Genomic DNA, 16,106 nt, shown 5'->3' with positions numbered 1-16,106 from the left:
CGGGCCCCAAAATGACATCAAACGCTTTTGCAACCGGCAGACGGCGATTTTCCAAACGAAAGTAAACAATGTTGAGTCTGCGGCTAATGCATCTAATTGAAAGTAATGAGCTCGTTGCCCTACAGCACCGCAAAACGGGGCTAAAGTCAACTGGAGGCAGCAAAAACAATTTTCATCGTTTTTTTTTGATATAGTAAAGCCAGTCGAAGGAAAGGGAAATACATGTAATGCAAATGAACATGAAAACTGAACCGCAGCAAAGACAGGAAAAAGATACAACATATACACCCTCTATACATGTTGCAGTTTGTTGCTTTATATTTATAATGGCTATTAAAAAATAACTTCTCTGGGTATTTACTTTATTCATTTAATATTCATCAAGGCTGCAAATGTTTGACTTTTTCTAATGCTTACTGCAGTTTTGCATGAAAAGAGTATTTCTTATTCGAGCTTGCTTGTTAATTTTTGGTGTTTCCATTTTCCATGGCTGCCGATCTCAGCCAATTTGCTGTTACTTGATACTTGTGCACTTGATGTTATGTCTTATATTGTTCATTCATCTGGTTGCGGTTGGCGAAGAATAGGTGCCAATTGCATAACATTTTCCCAGCCTGCACTGATACGAACTAGGTACGAACACCTCGATTTAATCTGATTGCAATTGCCAAGTGGGCCACAACACAATCCTTTTAATTATTACTCGAAATGTGATCAAAATCTGCCTAATTAAGTCTGTTGCAATCGGTTAAGTACTTCATTTCGATGCAGTCTTCAATACTATTTTGGTTGGCAATTAGTTGGTTTACAAATTAAACAATCTTTGCATTTTCTTTTGCAAATTACAGATATTGCTAATTAATTGACCGTGGCGAATTTTGGCTTCATTCACTCACATAATTTTCCCATAAAGTTTGCCAAGTTATGGGGCATAACGTATGATGGATGCTTCCGTGAAATTTACAGAAGTATGCATTTTTGAGAGGAAACTAAAAGCTTTCAACCAAGCTTATAATATTAAATTTGCTAAAACACAAAAACATTTACTTAATACTCGACAACTACAATTGGTTGTAAGCCGTAAATAGAAAAGTATCTATTTACCTACGAAGAAATATTACAAAATTTCGTTTTATAATATGTTAATATTTAATATTTTACCTATATTAATCAATGTAATATATATAATTTATATATATATATTTAGGGATAGAATAGCTCCCTTTGACTATTGATATTGATAAGCAATAAGGCAAGCAGTCTATGGTGCAGGTCTTTACTAAATATTAACAGAAGATGTTAACAGAAAGCTTATCGAGTTACTCAACCAGTTAACAGAGGCTTCTCCAAAAATAACTACGGCTTTAATAAATATTTATTTTCTCTTAATATTTGTAACGTTATTTTAATTAAATGCATTTTATAACATATATATATACATTAAATACATGGAAGCTACCACAATAATGTCGAAGGAAAATTGTAAGAATTTAAATTTTTTTGAATGCTTATATTATTAATAACATAATATTATTAATAACATAAAAACAGCCTTGCTTCCACTTCAAATATGATTTCTGCAAAAAAAATTCCTTACACGTTTAATGTTTCATTTTTTTCAACAAAATCTCCCTTAATAGAATTACTTAATTTTTAAAATCCCCAATAAATTTTTTTGGCCAGAGCTAGAGCGTTTTACTCTCAATTGCCGATTGCAATTTTTTCAATTCCAATTTAATTTACTCTTGAGCAGTTATATAATCTTCCTTTAAATGACAAAATCGAGAATGGAATTCCACTGAATCGGTTCATTACTTATGCAAGTCCCAATCAATTTTCAATTTCTTGCCTATTGCCAACGAACTCCGTGGAAATAATCACAAAAGCTTTGCCTACTTACGAATAGTTTTAAACTTGGGCAAAACTTACGATGCTTTTCAGCGAGTCTAATCAAAATGGGCCATAAATTCCAGGGAAAAGCGGCTGGGCTGCGGGGAAAGTGGAAAATTGCGCCTTGCTTTGTTTTTGCTTCGGCTTTTGCTTTGGCGCAACTTTACTAATTAATTGTGCACTTGAGAATTTTTGAGTAAACTCTGAAACTTAGCTGCTACGGCACAAAATATCCATTGGGAATGGCAGGCAGAGTGTGTGAGGTGTTTGGCACTGGCAAAGTTGACGAGTAAATAAACTAACAATTTTTCCTACTTAATTAACAAAATTGTTTTAATACTCCATCTCCATTACCATCTCCTGCCCCGAAATCCCATCACCATTCTCGCTGAAGCTGCCAAGTGAGGCGTTAAGCGGCGGCCATGCCGTCAACATTGGCAGACTGACTGAATGACAGACTGGCTAAATGACTGCGCAAACAAACCCCAAGTACGTCGGGCGTACTGACTGTAGTACGGCAATAATTAAACTTGTCACAGTACACCTGGCACTGGAAAGGGCGGCGGCCAAAAGGATAGAGAAGTCCGCCTGGAAGGATGTATCCTGCAGCCTACGAACAAAAATTCCTAAGTGTGCGCACAAAGTTGTTGGCTTTTGATGCAGTTGAAGATACATGGCTAACAAATTAGTTATCTAGTTTCTCTAAAACAGATGGATATCATACTTTTCCATCAACAAATTAAATGAGTAGTCGTTTTTGCATTTTATTGTTAATAATAAGGGATTTTGGTATGCAGCCGTAACTTAGTTTTATTTGTTATTCTTTTGAAGACCCAGATTCTCTTGAAGCCACAAAAGCGATCATTTCCATTTTATTGCAAATAACACTTGGATTAACATATAAAGCAGTTCTGAAGCCGCAATATCGAATGCATTGGATTGGCAATTTGTTTGTTCGTGCTGGGCACTTGGCCCAACGATAAATTGCAACTTTTGGAAAAGTGCAGAGCATAGCTTATGAATTGCATTACAAAGTCGCATAAATTTTCGCATTCGCATTGCAGCAAAGTAAGCGCAACAAATCGTTTTGGCGCCAAAATGCATTTATCATGAGCTGCAAGTCGCGTTCATTGCGCAAATTCAATCTGATGTCAGGAAACGCGAGAATTATGAGCTCAGCCTCAGCTCAGCGGTTGCTGTGGGTGTTTTGGGTCGTTTGGGTGTTTTTTTGGGCGGTGCTGTGGGTGTTTTGGGTGGTGCTGTGGGTGGTGCTGCGGGTATCCCGTGGAGACGGCGTGAAATGTCTCGGCTGAATTATGCGGATGCTTTGACAAGCTCTTTTTCCGCTCAGCTTCCATTGACTTTTAATGGCCTCGCCTCGCATTATTGAGATTTACAGTTTGCGGATTTATTGGCTATCCGGGAATGCTTTATGGCAGTCACTGTGGCTGGTTAAAGGAGGAAAAGGTGGCTAGAGAACGAGCCGATTAAGAGTGACTGCTGTTATTGAAAATTTCTATTGGAAAGGCAAATAAAAGTTAAAGAGAATACACTATAAAATCCCTTTAAGTTAACTACATCATCCTTTCAACTCAATTAGGATAAACTCGATCCCATTTCAATCTAACTCCACTTGAATTTACGACCTTCGGTCGCTTTCCACAAGTCTATTGCCAACTGATTTATACAAGTTAATTAACACTTTTGTTGGCCTACCCCCAAAAATACAATGAATGCCGAAGCCATTCATAATACGAGCATTCGGCATATGGGGAGGTCCTTTATTTCGCACAGCCTCATCTCCTGGCCACCTATGTCAACAAAAGGCGAACAAAAAGGACAATTAAACCCTTTGAAAAAAGCCAGGGAGCAGACAGGACGAAAGCAAATACAAACAAACACGGGACAGCAAAATTTGAACAGAGTTGTGAAGGTCAGGCCACAAAACCCCCCTGGAAGGACAACGATTTATTGTATATTGTCGCTGGATTTTCACAACATTTTATCGCCTCCAGACGGACGAAGATAAACGCAATAAACAATTGCCGGGCCACAAGATGGAGGTAGTGGCTGCTGGCTAGCAAGCATATTTAGACTTTTCTTAAGTAAATTATTGCTGAAATCGACAGGCAGACAGCAGGCCCGGAAGCTCAAATGGGCGCAAAAATGTCATTAAATGGCAGCCACGACAGGCGGCCCTTCCTTCCAACCCATTCACATCCATCCTGTTCCCGGAGAGCGGGAAAGTTGTTGTTTCCGTTTCCGCCAGAGTTGAGGTCCTTTTGAAATCCTGGCTACAACGCAACGACAACTCCTCATCGTCCTCGTCATCGTCGTCGTCATCATCTCTGTGTGTCCTCTGTCTTTTGGGCTGAAGCTCATTTGCGAAGTTGCCGCTGCAAATATTTGCTTAGCCCTTTTGCACCCGGTCCAAACGATTACCGAAGATCCGCAGAGTGAGGCTAGCTTGTTTATTTTAGTTAGAAATTTTGCCAACTCGATATGGCGACACTTAACCCTTTAATGACTGCAAAGCTGTTGCTATATTGTATTTCTGTTTTTCAAGTAATGTGCCTGCATTTGCCAAATTAGAATGTCTGAAATGGTTAGGCAGTTTTATTTATTTCATTCGGTAATGTATGGGGAGCATCACCATTAAGGAAATTTAAGTTCATGTTTACCAACCGACTACCTCTGTGGCTGTTCTGTCACCTGCCAGCTGAAATTTTATCCGTACAGCATTTAATTCGTTTGAGTCGATTTTTAAAATGCATCTGCCCGAAAAGCGGGGTCAGTTTTAAATTCAAAGAAAAGGCTTCGCCATCGATTCGCTGAGATCAGTGTATCCATTTCCCTTGTTCTTCTCTACATACCGGGAAGGCTCAATGATTCCTCGTGGAGTTTTGCAGCCAGGAAGTGCAAGGTAAAGGATATGAAGGAATTCGGCCCACCTCCGTTTGTTCGAGCACAGGAATATCCTGCTCCATGATGAGCTGTGAGCAATGGCTGCTGTTTGTGCTATTTTAATAAAGTTCTCTTAACCTCCTGCAACTTAATCTCCTTCAGCAATGCACTTTGGGAAATATTCTCAAAAATAGTAAAAACATTAGACAGCATAAGAAATTTTCTAAGGTGTTTCGTATTTTTAATTGATTATCTTTTCGGCTCACATTTTCGTTCATTTGTTTTGTTATTGGCTTGCATATCAAAGTAAGATACTTAAGTATTATTATTTTTGTAATACCACGATTACTTAATCAATTTAAAACCTCATACATGACCTGTTACTTCAAATTTTAATTCCTAAGACTTTCAAATTATTTTTTTTTAAGGTTTCGCTAAAACCTGCATAGAAGTGTAGTTCAGGCGGAAGCCGCTGGGCGAAATTTTGAGAAGTAGTGAAGAAAAAATAGTTTACCTTGGCAACACGGCAAAGAACAAATTGCCTGCAACTAAACATAATGGTTAAACAGACACCTGCTCAAGGCTCCACTCCACTCAAGGAAAATCACTTGAGCGGCTCCGCCGGAGGTCCCAAGTTCCCTCGTTCTGCCGTTCCAGCTTCTTGGTCCTTGGGCCTTCGTCCTTATCGCGCCAGTAGACATCACCCAGCAGATTCCGACCCCCTCAACATAATTTGCTGTGGTTTTGCATTTACTTTGCATCTCGAGCGTGCTTGAGGCAAAAACAAAACCTAAAACGGTGCTACACAGAGAAAAAAGTGTGCTTCATTCCTTGCCTTTTGAGAACCCTTTTCAATTTGGCGACAGCTTAAGGCAAAATCATGCATTTATCAAAAATATGTTTGTTGTTAAGCAATAATTATTGAATAAATAACAAAATCAAAATGTACTAAATGTAAGTTCCATTAAACTAAAATTGAATTCAAAATTAACTACAAAATGTATTTTAACTTCTACTTGGTAATTTATCTTAAATGAAAAACTAGGATTTAAGCCCGAAGTCTTCATTTTTTGTGTACAAGCGGTTCAAGGAGCAGCTCAGCAGCATTAGCTTGGCTCCTTGGCTCAGCTGCAGCTGCTTCTTCTTGCGCAGCTCCTTGCACTTCCGTTTCCGGCTGCCCTTTGCCGCTCATCCTTCGCATCTCACTCGACTCAAGCGTTTCAGTTTGTTGGCTTTCGTCTTGCCGGCTGCGTTTTCATCCTGTTTGCAATCACTCCGCCTCCGTGGTCCTTGCGGTTAGCTTCTGGGGGAGAAGAAAAGGATTTAGGGACAGCGACTGTTGCCTCAGCTTGTTTTTCGGGTTTGTTCTGCGTTGTCCTGTTGTTTTTTTGTTTCCTTTTGGTTTTTTAACTTGCTTGCCATTTGCACAAACATATGCGCATACTTAATTCGAAATTGTTTTTCCTCGGCTAGGGATTTGAATGGCTCAAGGGACACTGAGAGAAAGGTAGGCAGGGAAAGCTTAAGGAATGAAAAATGCATATGTTTTCTGTATTTTCTAATTGGTTTTGGTTGAAATAATTGGCCACGATAGGTGTTTATAATAAATCTACCTATTTGTAAGAAATTTTGTGTTACGCTTGCCTCAATAAAGAGGCAATTAAAGAGGTGTTAAGCAGCAGATTTCCATTTCTTGAAGTGTATTTGCGTTTCCGCATATATGATAGTTACAGCCTGGCAGTTTTCCTTGTACCCACTTTGGAAACTTAACTACACGCGTTATTTGCACAGCAAGTTGGAGCTCATTTACACGACGAGTAGAACAATCCGAGCGAGGAAGGAGGAGGAGGCAGCGGAGGATGCCACCTCCTGGAGAAAGGGGATATGACTTTTGCGAAACTATTTTTACTCAGTTTTTAATTTAATTAGCACTCAATTTGCCAGCCTCTCACATTTTGCGTCTGTGTGTGCTCACTTTGCCCCATTAGCAGAATAGGGCGGTGGCAAATATGATTTCCAACTTGTGTGCTTTTCGCTTTTCTTTGAGGAAAGCGGAAAGTTCTGCCTTGCCTCATATTAATTAATCGCATTAAAATGATTTGCATTCGCCGTGGAAAATGCCAGACTTTTGTACTTTGGCTGCCAAAGGGGTGTGGGCCCTACTTTAATTAAATCCCATTTTTAATTGTTGGCTGTTGGTGTGTCAGGTTAGCAGAGGAATTCCTTTTTTATCTCGGACTCGGATGGGAATCAGCCTGGATGATTGATGGTCCGGACTTTGGTCACGCCAATCTCCGGGGATGAAGATTGCTGGACAGAATGTGTTGATACAGGTGTAAGTCGCCTGCCACTGCAATTGTATATCTAATTCCTCTAAATGAGTTTGGTGTTTCTTGGGGACAAAGATAGATTTGTATATGTCAGTCCGACTTGTAAGTTTATTTTGCTAGTTAAATACAAGCTATTTCTTTCGATTCCAACTTACTTTACTTTATTTCCAAAAAGTTTTCTTCGAAAACAACTTTATAGTTGGCAAATAGAAAGGTTTTACTTTTTAATGAGCTGCTTCTTTGTGTTTCCCAACATTGGCCAATTTGTGACCGTCCGTATAAATTCAATAAATTCCGGAAAAATGACTTATGCGTGCTATCTAGCCTGTTGCGGGCTTGCCTCTTCTGGCCATAACGTCAACACATTTTTTTATCGGCTTAGCCGATTTTGTTTATGGCTGTCTACTGCTTCGTTGGCAGGAGTTTAAAAAAAGCACGGTGCACTTGTAAGGGAAGAGTTTGTATTTTTAAGTCGATTTTTAGTTTGACACAACACAAACCTATGCCCTTATGTTAACATCCAAAATCCTGTTCCATTTTCAAACACAAAAATGAAAACTCCTACAATCTGGACTCTAAATTGTGACATCCAAAGCCGTTATAATTCACGTAGGCTTTACATTCTCTTTGGACACCATGACGTATACGTAACGGCTAGACTATTTTGATTAAAGGCGCTATTCAATCCCAGGGATGTGAGGCCTCTCCATATGAAATCCTTGCAGATGTTGCTAAAAGTTAGACCTAGAATATAAAGTCGTAAAATAATTTAAAATATTTTCAGCTCTCTTTTTACCATTTCCTATCAGTGATTATCATTATGAGCATGGAATCCTGATAAGGACTTTCAATTTTTATTCGCGAAGGCAGGAATTATGTTACGGTAACAAACCCGTTCAATGACTCCCGTTTCCAAGCAAACTTGGTCACGCTCGCTGTTTTCAAAAAAAGTTTATTCCCTGCATTTGCGGCAGACGTCTCGTGATTATTTACAGCCCCTGGAACCCCTGGCATGCGGAACCGGATTACATTTATTGTGCCAATATTGTGGAGAAAACTCGGCTCTCCGCTCATATAAATAAAAAGCCAATTAAAATACAGTAAAGCCTCGCAACAACAGCAGCAGCACAAACAAAGGGCAAAAGCCCCATCATGAAAGTTTAAGGAGAATAATGAAAGGAGTTCAACTTTTATGATGGTAAGCCGGCTGCATTGGGTGCCCAAGGATTATGGCTCATTTAATTGGGTACAATGCGCATCGAAATTATATTAACAACGATGCCGGAAACATCCGGAGTCTGAGTGTGTAAAAGTTGGGTCAATTAAATCATTTTGAAGTGGGTATAAATGCACGCATTTGGTACTCAGCGAATTTTGTAATGCGGTACCAACTTAATTAATGTATTGCATTTCTATCTTTAGATGCTTATAACATATTATATGTAATTGAATTAATATATGGTATTCGTACCTATAAATTGTATATCCTGTGGAATTTTGTTGGAACTTTTTTTGTGTAGAATACCACTTGGCTCGTTGGCTCACTGACCTTTGATACTGATTTTACAACTCATTTTTCTAAAGCAAACACTGCCAGCTTGACAATGGTTCTATCCAATGCGATCCAATGACTTTAAGTTGGGCACATAACTCCCCCGTCTGTCGATGTCGTTGCTATCGCTCTATTGCTCCGCAGCTCTTCAGCTCTGTAGCTCTCCACTGCTGATTCACCCTGTCAGTTGGCCAACAAAAAGGAGCTGGAGCTACGGACATGGCCTGCTGCTGAATGATAACAACAAGCCGCAATGGGAAGCGGTACGGAGCTGTGGCAATTAATCTTTTCAATGGCGAACATGCGAAATGGAGTTCATAAATCCCAAGTCACGCTACACGGCACCGAGAGTAGAGATTTGGAGTGGGAATTCGGTACTTGACTTGCTTCGGGGTTTTCAATAGTTGTTTAAACCCAAACTGGTTTCGACGAAGCCAGAGCTGTGCAAATCGCGGACTACCTAAGTAGTAGTAGTAGTAGTAGTAAGTAGTATTAGCCATCAAAGGGTAGAGTGGAACAATTAGGGGAAATATGCATTTAGCAGAGCATCTTTATAAACCCTAAGCACATGGTTTTTAAACTTTTTCGAAAAGCTTAACCTATGCCATTTTCCCAGATAAATGTACATTTATTCGAATGAAAGGGCATGCCATGCCGATGGAGAGAAAGGAAGAGTAATAGCCATGGTAATGCCTTGATATATTAGGGTAGACAGCGTCTACAGTGCGTATGAGTAATAATGCGGCAATAGATTTATGGCAAATGGCAGCCGAGTGCCTTTGTATAGTATGTTTGCGCTTATGTCTGTATAAAAAAATGCATATAAATATCACATTTGTGTGCGATTTATTATGGCCAAGGCGATGGCCCGATCCTGTTATCCTTTCCGCCAGCGAAATTAGCTCATTTGTCTTATTTTATGCCGGGTTAAAAAGAACACTGCGGCTCAAAAGTGCCGACGACTGACTAAAATTACGAGACAGTCTTCCTGCTCCGTTGGCAACTTCAAATGCCATGTCTGCGGTTAGGTTGTGTTTATCCCCACTCAGATGCCCCTGCTAATCCCCTTTTGCATAAATCAACAGGCGTTTTAAGGCTGCCAAAAGGTCGCCACCCATGTGAACTTTGCTCCGCCGGCTGTGGTCCTGTTTTACGGTTCCAATTTATTGGGGTCAATCTCCGGTCGCCCTGACCATGAGCACATTCCAGATGCTCGGCTCTTATGTGCTTTTATAAAAAATTCATCCGATTGCCTTCATTTCAAATCACAACTGATAATTGGACCGAAGGCAATTGCCAGCTGAGCGCTCATCCTGAACCTGAGCTGAATTTAGATGTGCAGATTGAACCTTTTTGGGGAATTATTGCCAGAATTATTTCAGGTACTTTAAATGCTATTTTATATTATTTATATACTCAAACTATAAGCTGCTTTTAATTGTAAGTTTTGAATAAGTACTATAAATGCTTTCTACATAGACAAACCAATTACTGAGTAGATTTCTTATTTGGATGGCTTACCAGTTACGAAATCATTACTCCTGACATCCTGCAAGTGGCCACAGGATTGAGAAAAATATGCGTCTGCTGGGCAAACAACTGGAAGTGGCCATCGAGTAAACTTAATTTCCAACAAACTCCGTTTCTAGGCTGTTGAACGATCTGAGTGGGAAACTCTGGTTTGCCGGAAGGGCATAAAAATGCGGCAACACAAAACTGCCGGCGACGTCTACGACTTTTTAAGTTTTTCGTAGACTTGGTCGAATAACAGCTGCATCAAAAAAAAAAAAAAAAAGAAAAACAAAAAATCCTATAAAACTCTTTTTGGTGTACATAGTTTTTAGCACATTCTTAGCATTGCATACTTTTTCCGACTTCTTAACTGATTTTTACGAAGGCAAAGTTTATTCAAAAAAAAAAAGTAAGAGGAATATGTTTTCAGCACGGAACTTGTTAATTTTCCGCTGCAAATCTGTCAACTTTTTTGGCTGACTCTGCAGGAAAAAATTCAATAGCAAGTGACAAAGTTTCTGCAGCAAACTTTTTTTTTTGCATATGCTGCGAGTATGGTACTCCACTAGGCTCAAATGCCTGGTCTAATTAAAAGTCTAGACTCCGGGGCGACTTGTTCATCTCCATTGTAGATTTCGATTCCGATCTGACCATCCATTAACCGCAATTTCCAATTAATCAACTGGCTGGTAATGCACCCGCAACAACAAGGCCAGGAAATTGCACATGGGCCATGCAAATGTTATAAAGTTAATTGCCATCGCTGGCCATTTGCCGGTCAAATCCCCTGGCCAGCTCGCAATCCGGATTGTCCTTTTGTGCCACTGGTCAAAACATTGGCTATTCCATGTGTGAGCTTTGTTGTTAGATAAAAGTTCGAAATGAAAAGCAGATGTGCCGTGGGTCGACGACCCCTTCTTTCATCGCTCTACAATCTACGGAAAATGCACTTTCTTGTTATACTTTAAACTCGCCATAAATAGTGTTTAATAAATATGGATATTTCATTAAAATGCTGGAAAGAAAGTTAAAAGAATGAGTACCATGTTTACCATGAGTATATAGTTTATTGAAAAGTATTTACCGATGCAAAAAGTCTTTCCAAGTAATTGCGATTTTACAATCATTTTACAAGCATTTACATAACAAAAAAATAATACTTATGCAAACATTTTTGATACTGTTTTTAATACTGTTGTACTTGCCAAAATCTTTGTTTGAATTGACTTTGTTCGCCACAAACAACAACAAATTACAAAGTCAACCACTGTTAGCTACTACCACAAAAACTGTACTCATACGTGCAAATATCTTTTTTGCACAGTTTATGATTCCGGCTGAAAACCCACAAAATTAATTGCATGTCATTAGCAGGAATCTATTAAAAGCCCGGAGCGATGCGAACAGAGCAAAAAGCAGCGGCGACTTAAATACCTTGGCTACCACCAAACAAACGGACAAACAAACCAAACGAACCAAACAACCGAGGAGTAACCCAAACCTCTAAATCAAACATTTATCCACACACACGCAGAATTGCAGGTGCAGATTGTGCATTTACATGCCCGAAAGTATGCAGCATACAGATACACCAGGTTGAAAGCCCTCAAAAGCGAGCTCATTTGACTGACCCCCTTCCCCTGGCCCAATCGACTCGGACTCGTCCATTTGGCTAAGCCTCCATCGCAGCATTATCGACCACGCCCCCAGCCACGCCCAGTCGCCCAGGGCAAGCTCATGGGAATACTAATGTCCAATGATTAAATTTTAATTACCGTGCAGCAATCGAGTTTGCGCCCGTTTCGATTACACCTCATGCTCCTGCATCGGAACTTTTGTGGCAGTATCTCCATCTGAAAACAGCTCGTTTTTCATCCTTTTCTAGGTGATCAATGGAGCAACGGCTGAATGCATCGTTGCCGCTGGCCATTCATGGCCCAAACCCCCCGTTAACATCATTAACTGTTGCCCATCCAAAGAGGTCGATGCACCGAGATGGGTAACTCGGAAATAAATACTGCTCAGACAATGCCAAGTACATTTGAGAAATGCACAGGGAGAAATTGGCTGGGACTCTTCATAATGTTGTTCAAAAAGATTAGAAAATTCATATACTCCAGGATGTCAATTTATACAATGCAAATAATCTTAATAATGTGTAATTATAATATAATATATTTAACTAATTTATTTTAGATGATGTTGTGATTTAAACTTCCATAACTTATATAAAAAATGTATATTTAATTCAAGGTGCTCAGTCAAATGAATTTTTCACTGTGTGCAGGTGATTATATTCTACAATATATGGGTTCTGCTTACATTGCTTTGGCCCGCAACTTTTTGCGCCATATTAACTGGGCTTATTTATTAAACACGTTCTGGCCAAGCACAGATGCTAGGTCCAACCTCTCCATCGAGTGCCTCCATTTGGCCCAGTACGCAGTACGTGTGCATACCAAATGGGTATCCCGGCCAGGTCCTGACTCCTGGTTCCGGCCATTGCAAAACATGGCTCGCTGACCGGCTGTTTGTGGCCTCAATAAATCAAGCGGAATTAAGTCATCAATAATGGAAAGACATAAAGCAGCCAGAGTCGAGCACTAGTTGGAAGCTGTTTGCGTTGCGTAACGAGAGTGGGGGAGTTGGGGGGTTGGGCTGAAAAATACTTCTGAGGGCCATAAAGAAATGCAAATTGTTGGGGGATGTGTTCAATATGTCGGTTCTGCGAAACGAGGTCCTTAAATGTTCAACAGTTGTTGAACTAGTTGCAAAATAACAGCTCAATATGCTTATTCCATGAATATGTACGCAACTTACTTGTTTCAAATACCCTTGTATCTCACATTTTTTCGGTACTCATATCATTTTTGTTTGCGTGCTAATATTTATACTAAAGCGCTGATTAATTCCTTTAGAAGCAAACACTTGTCGCTTACTCGGAATCGAAGACAATAAACTTTGGCTAATTGCTTTAAACAAATTGAAGATCAATTTGTTGGGTAATTCTGGTTAGACAACCCGGATTGTCTCAGAACGGCTAGTAATCAACACGAATAAGCGAAATAAAAGGCCATAATGATTATTTATTAGCCGGTCGGTGTTAAATATGCAAATAAATAATTGCTGCTATCGGTGACTTTGTGTGAAATACGAACTCACAATAGTCTGGACTTTAATGGCTAATAGGGGGATTTCCTCGAATGCGATTTTCATACCGGTAACTGCAAGTTGAATTTCTCAAGTGACGTATTCGTTGTAATTCAATGAATTAACTTCAGTTGCTGCCCGATGGAATGACATCATGGCAAAATATACGCCGCACGTTTTACGAGTATAAAAAGTATACTCGTAATAATTAAAAAATATATACGTCGACTTGATTGTTATTATTCAGACTGGCGTGAGGCTTCCAGTTTGCCTGGCTTAATTAGAAACTCATTCACATGAGCGACTTTGAGTTTCAATTCACACTTGGCATTTATCTCGGCCAGATGGCTCATTTCTCTTGGCCATTCTTTCCAGAATCAAGATACTGCTTTTCTTGTCAATTTGGTCGCTTCTCGAAGACAAATTCATAAATATTTTAATTAAAATTCGAGCGAGTGGCGAGGAAAATGTTGTTCTAAGCTAAGAAGTTTTCATTGCAGGCTCGGAAAACGGAAACGTTTTCTACAACGTCATCAGAAACGCATAACATTTCGGAAAAAGGGGGAAAACAGGAAGCAAACTTTTTGGCGCAAGTTCAGCGAAAGTTTCGCTGCAAAGAGAAATTTAACTAATTCCATTATGCATAAAAGTGTAAAAAAAAGGAGAAATGTATAAAACGGCATTTGGAAAATGTTAAACAAAAATGTGAAAACTTTGCCCTTGTTGCTGCGCCGGGCCAATGGAATTTTCCTTGGCTCGGACAAGGCAACGTGGAAATTTGCTGGTGGAACTTGCTTTAATTCCGCTCGAAAACTCACGTTTTGTTTATTTAAAAGGCGCACATAATTCGGCGAATAAATGCCGGGCACTTGATAGCTAATAAAGGCTTGAACTTTGCCAAATTCAAGTGCTAAGTGGATATTGAAGCTTATTTCTGTAGAAAGAGTTTAAAGTTTGCTAAGTCGAAAGATCTTTAAATTTATAAACTTATTTACTCACTGTGTGAATGAACTTGGATAGCACACTTGAATCGCACACTCACTCCATTTCACATAACCTACCCCAAATACAAAAGTCTCTTTCTTCTATGATTTGGAGGCAAAAATCCTATTTATAACCAAAATGAAATCATTAAGCGGCTTTTACTGTCAACGCAAATGGCACGCAAACATTTCAAAAGCGATTCACAGTCTGGCATAGGAAATAATAACAAATACAGAAGCGAGTTCCTTAGGCGGAAAAATGGCGACGACCCACCGAATGTTGCCATGCAATTGAGTTGAGAGACAAACAATGGCGCAAGGAAAACTCGGCGGAAAAAAGGGAAATCGGAGGCGGCGAGCTCCTCTGAAAAGCTGTTGCCACAATAAGCGACACGATTCTTTCACTCACTTACCCAGCCAGTGGCAGTGAGTTCGTCAATTACATTGATTTCGTGTGCGGTTGTGTCTCTGCGAGAATTTCCACCTGCCGGAAAAGCTCAGCGGAAACGGGAGTGAAAAGTCAGGGGGAGTAGAGGAAAACCCAACCATTGTCACCCTCGTCGCATTTTGATTTGTCTATCTGCCGTTTAATAATACAAAGTGTCTTTTGCTGCGATTCCCTATCCCCAATATTTTCGACAATTTCCTTCGACAACAACGACGGTGATTGACTTTTGTTTGCCATCACCATTTTCATTACTATTTTCATTTTTCACGTCCCGCCGTGTGGCCCTTCATTGTTTTGCCGCAAACTTGTTTACCTCGATGTTATTTACTCGCCATAATGATTTTTCCATCAGGCGCTTAGCATCGCAATCGGAATCGCAGTCGTTTTGGCCCCCATTGTTGGCGCCCCAATTCACCTTTGTGCCAAAAATGTCAATTGATGCGTGCCGAATTCGCTCCATTCGGCCACGTTTATGGCTCATGTTTTACGGGGCGTAAAAAGTGTCATTAGAGCAGATAAATACGTGTAATTTGTGCAGAGTTCTATGGGTGGGAAATCATCTAAAGCGATGATGAGTGTTTCACATGAATGCAAATTTTAAATTGTATCTTTGGGTTGTCTATTCTATCATTGTATCGTATCGAAGATACTTTTACGTGGGCGTCACAAAATCAACTCTGTTTTGAATTCTATAAATAACACTTCAGTTGTGTAAAAATATATGTATCAGTTATGCAAATATTTAAATTATCTCTTTAGTATCTCTTTAGTATTTATATAAGTTACATTCACTGGTTTGAATATGTTTCCATTCAGCATGAGTCCATGAAACCGTAGAATGCATTTTTAAAATTCAGTAACCGCAGCCAAATTAATTTTCAACCGACTGCCGCGTGGGCGTGACAAATGCAGACAAAGTAAATTGCATAATTGCAGCTTTATTAAATTTAATAAAAATTCATACATATGCCAGTGCCGACATGCCACGCCCCCCTGCGACGGTGAGGGGCAGTCGGTGAATCTCGCACCCTTTATTCACATCCGTTAATCGACTGCACTTTTGCATCCCGTTGACTGCGCACAGATGCCGCCTCCTTTATGCCAGGATTCCCGTATCCTTTGCCAGAGATGCCAAAAGGAGAAAGCTGTGTGGCTGCGTGGACCAAATGCCCGAAAAGGCCATATTCAGCCATATGACGGGAGGAGCGCTGAATGGGCAGCAGTGGATCGGATCCTGGGCGCAGGACCTGTGGCCGGTGCATGTCCTTTGTTGCCAGTCGCATTCGCGAAGCCCACACCTTGCCACCCGTAGCCTTGTGGTTATTATTATTTTTTTC

The sequence above is a fragment of the Drosophila mauritiana genome, chromosome 2L (assembly GCF_004382145.1).
Source record: "Drosophila mauritiana strain mau12 chromosome 2L, ASM438214v1, whole genome shotgun sequence".
Taxonomy (NCBI): Eukaryota; Metazoa; Arthropoda; class Insecta; order Diptera; family Drosophilidae; genus Drosophila; species Drosophila mauritiana.
Note: the sequence above shows the minus strand (reverse complement) of the source record.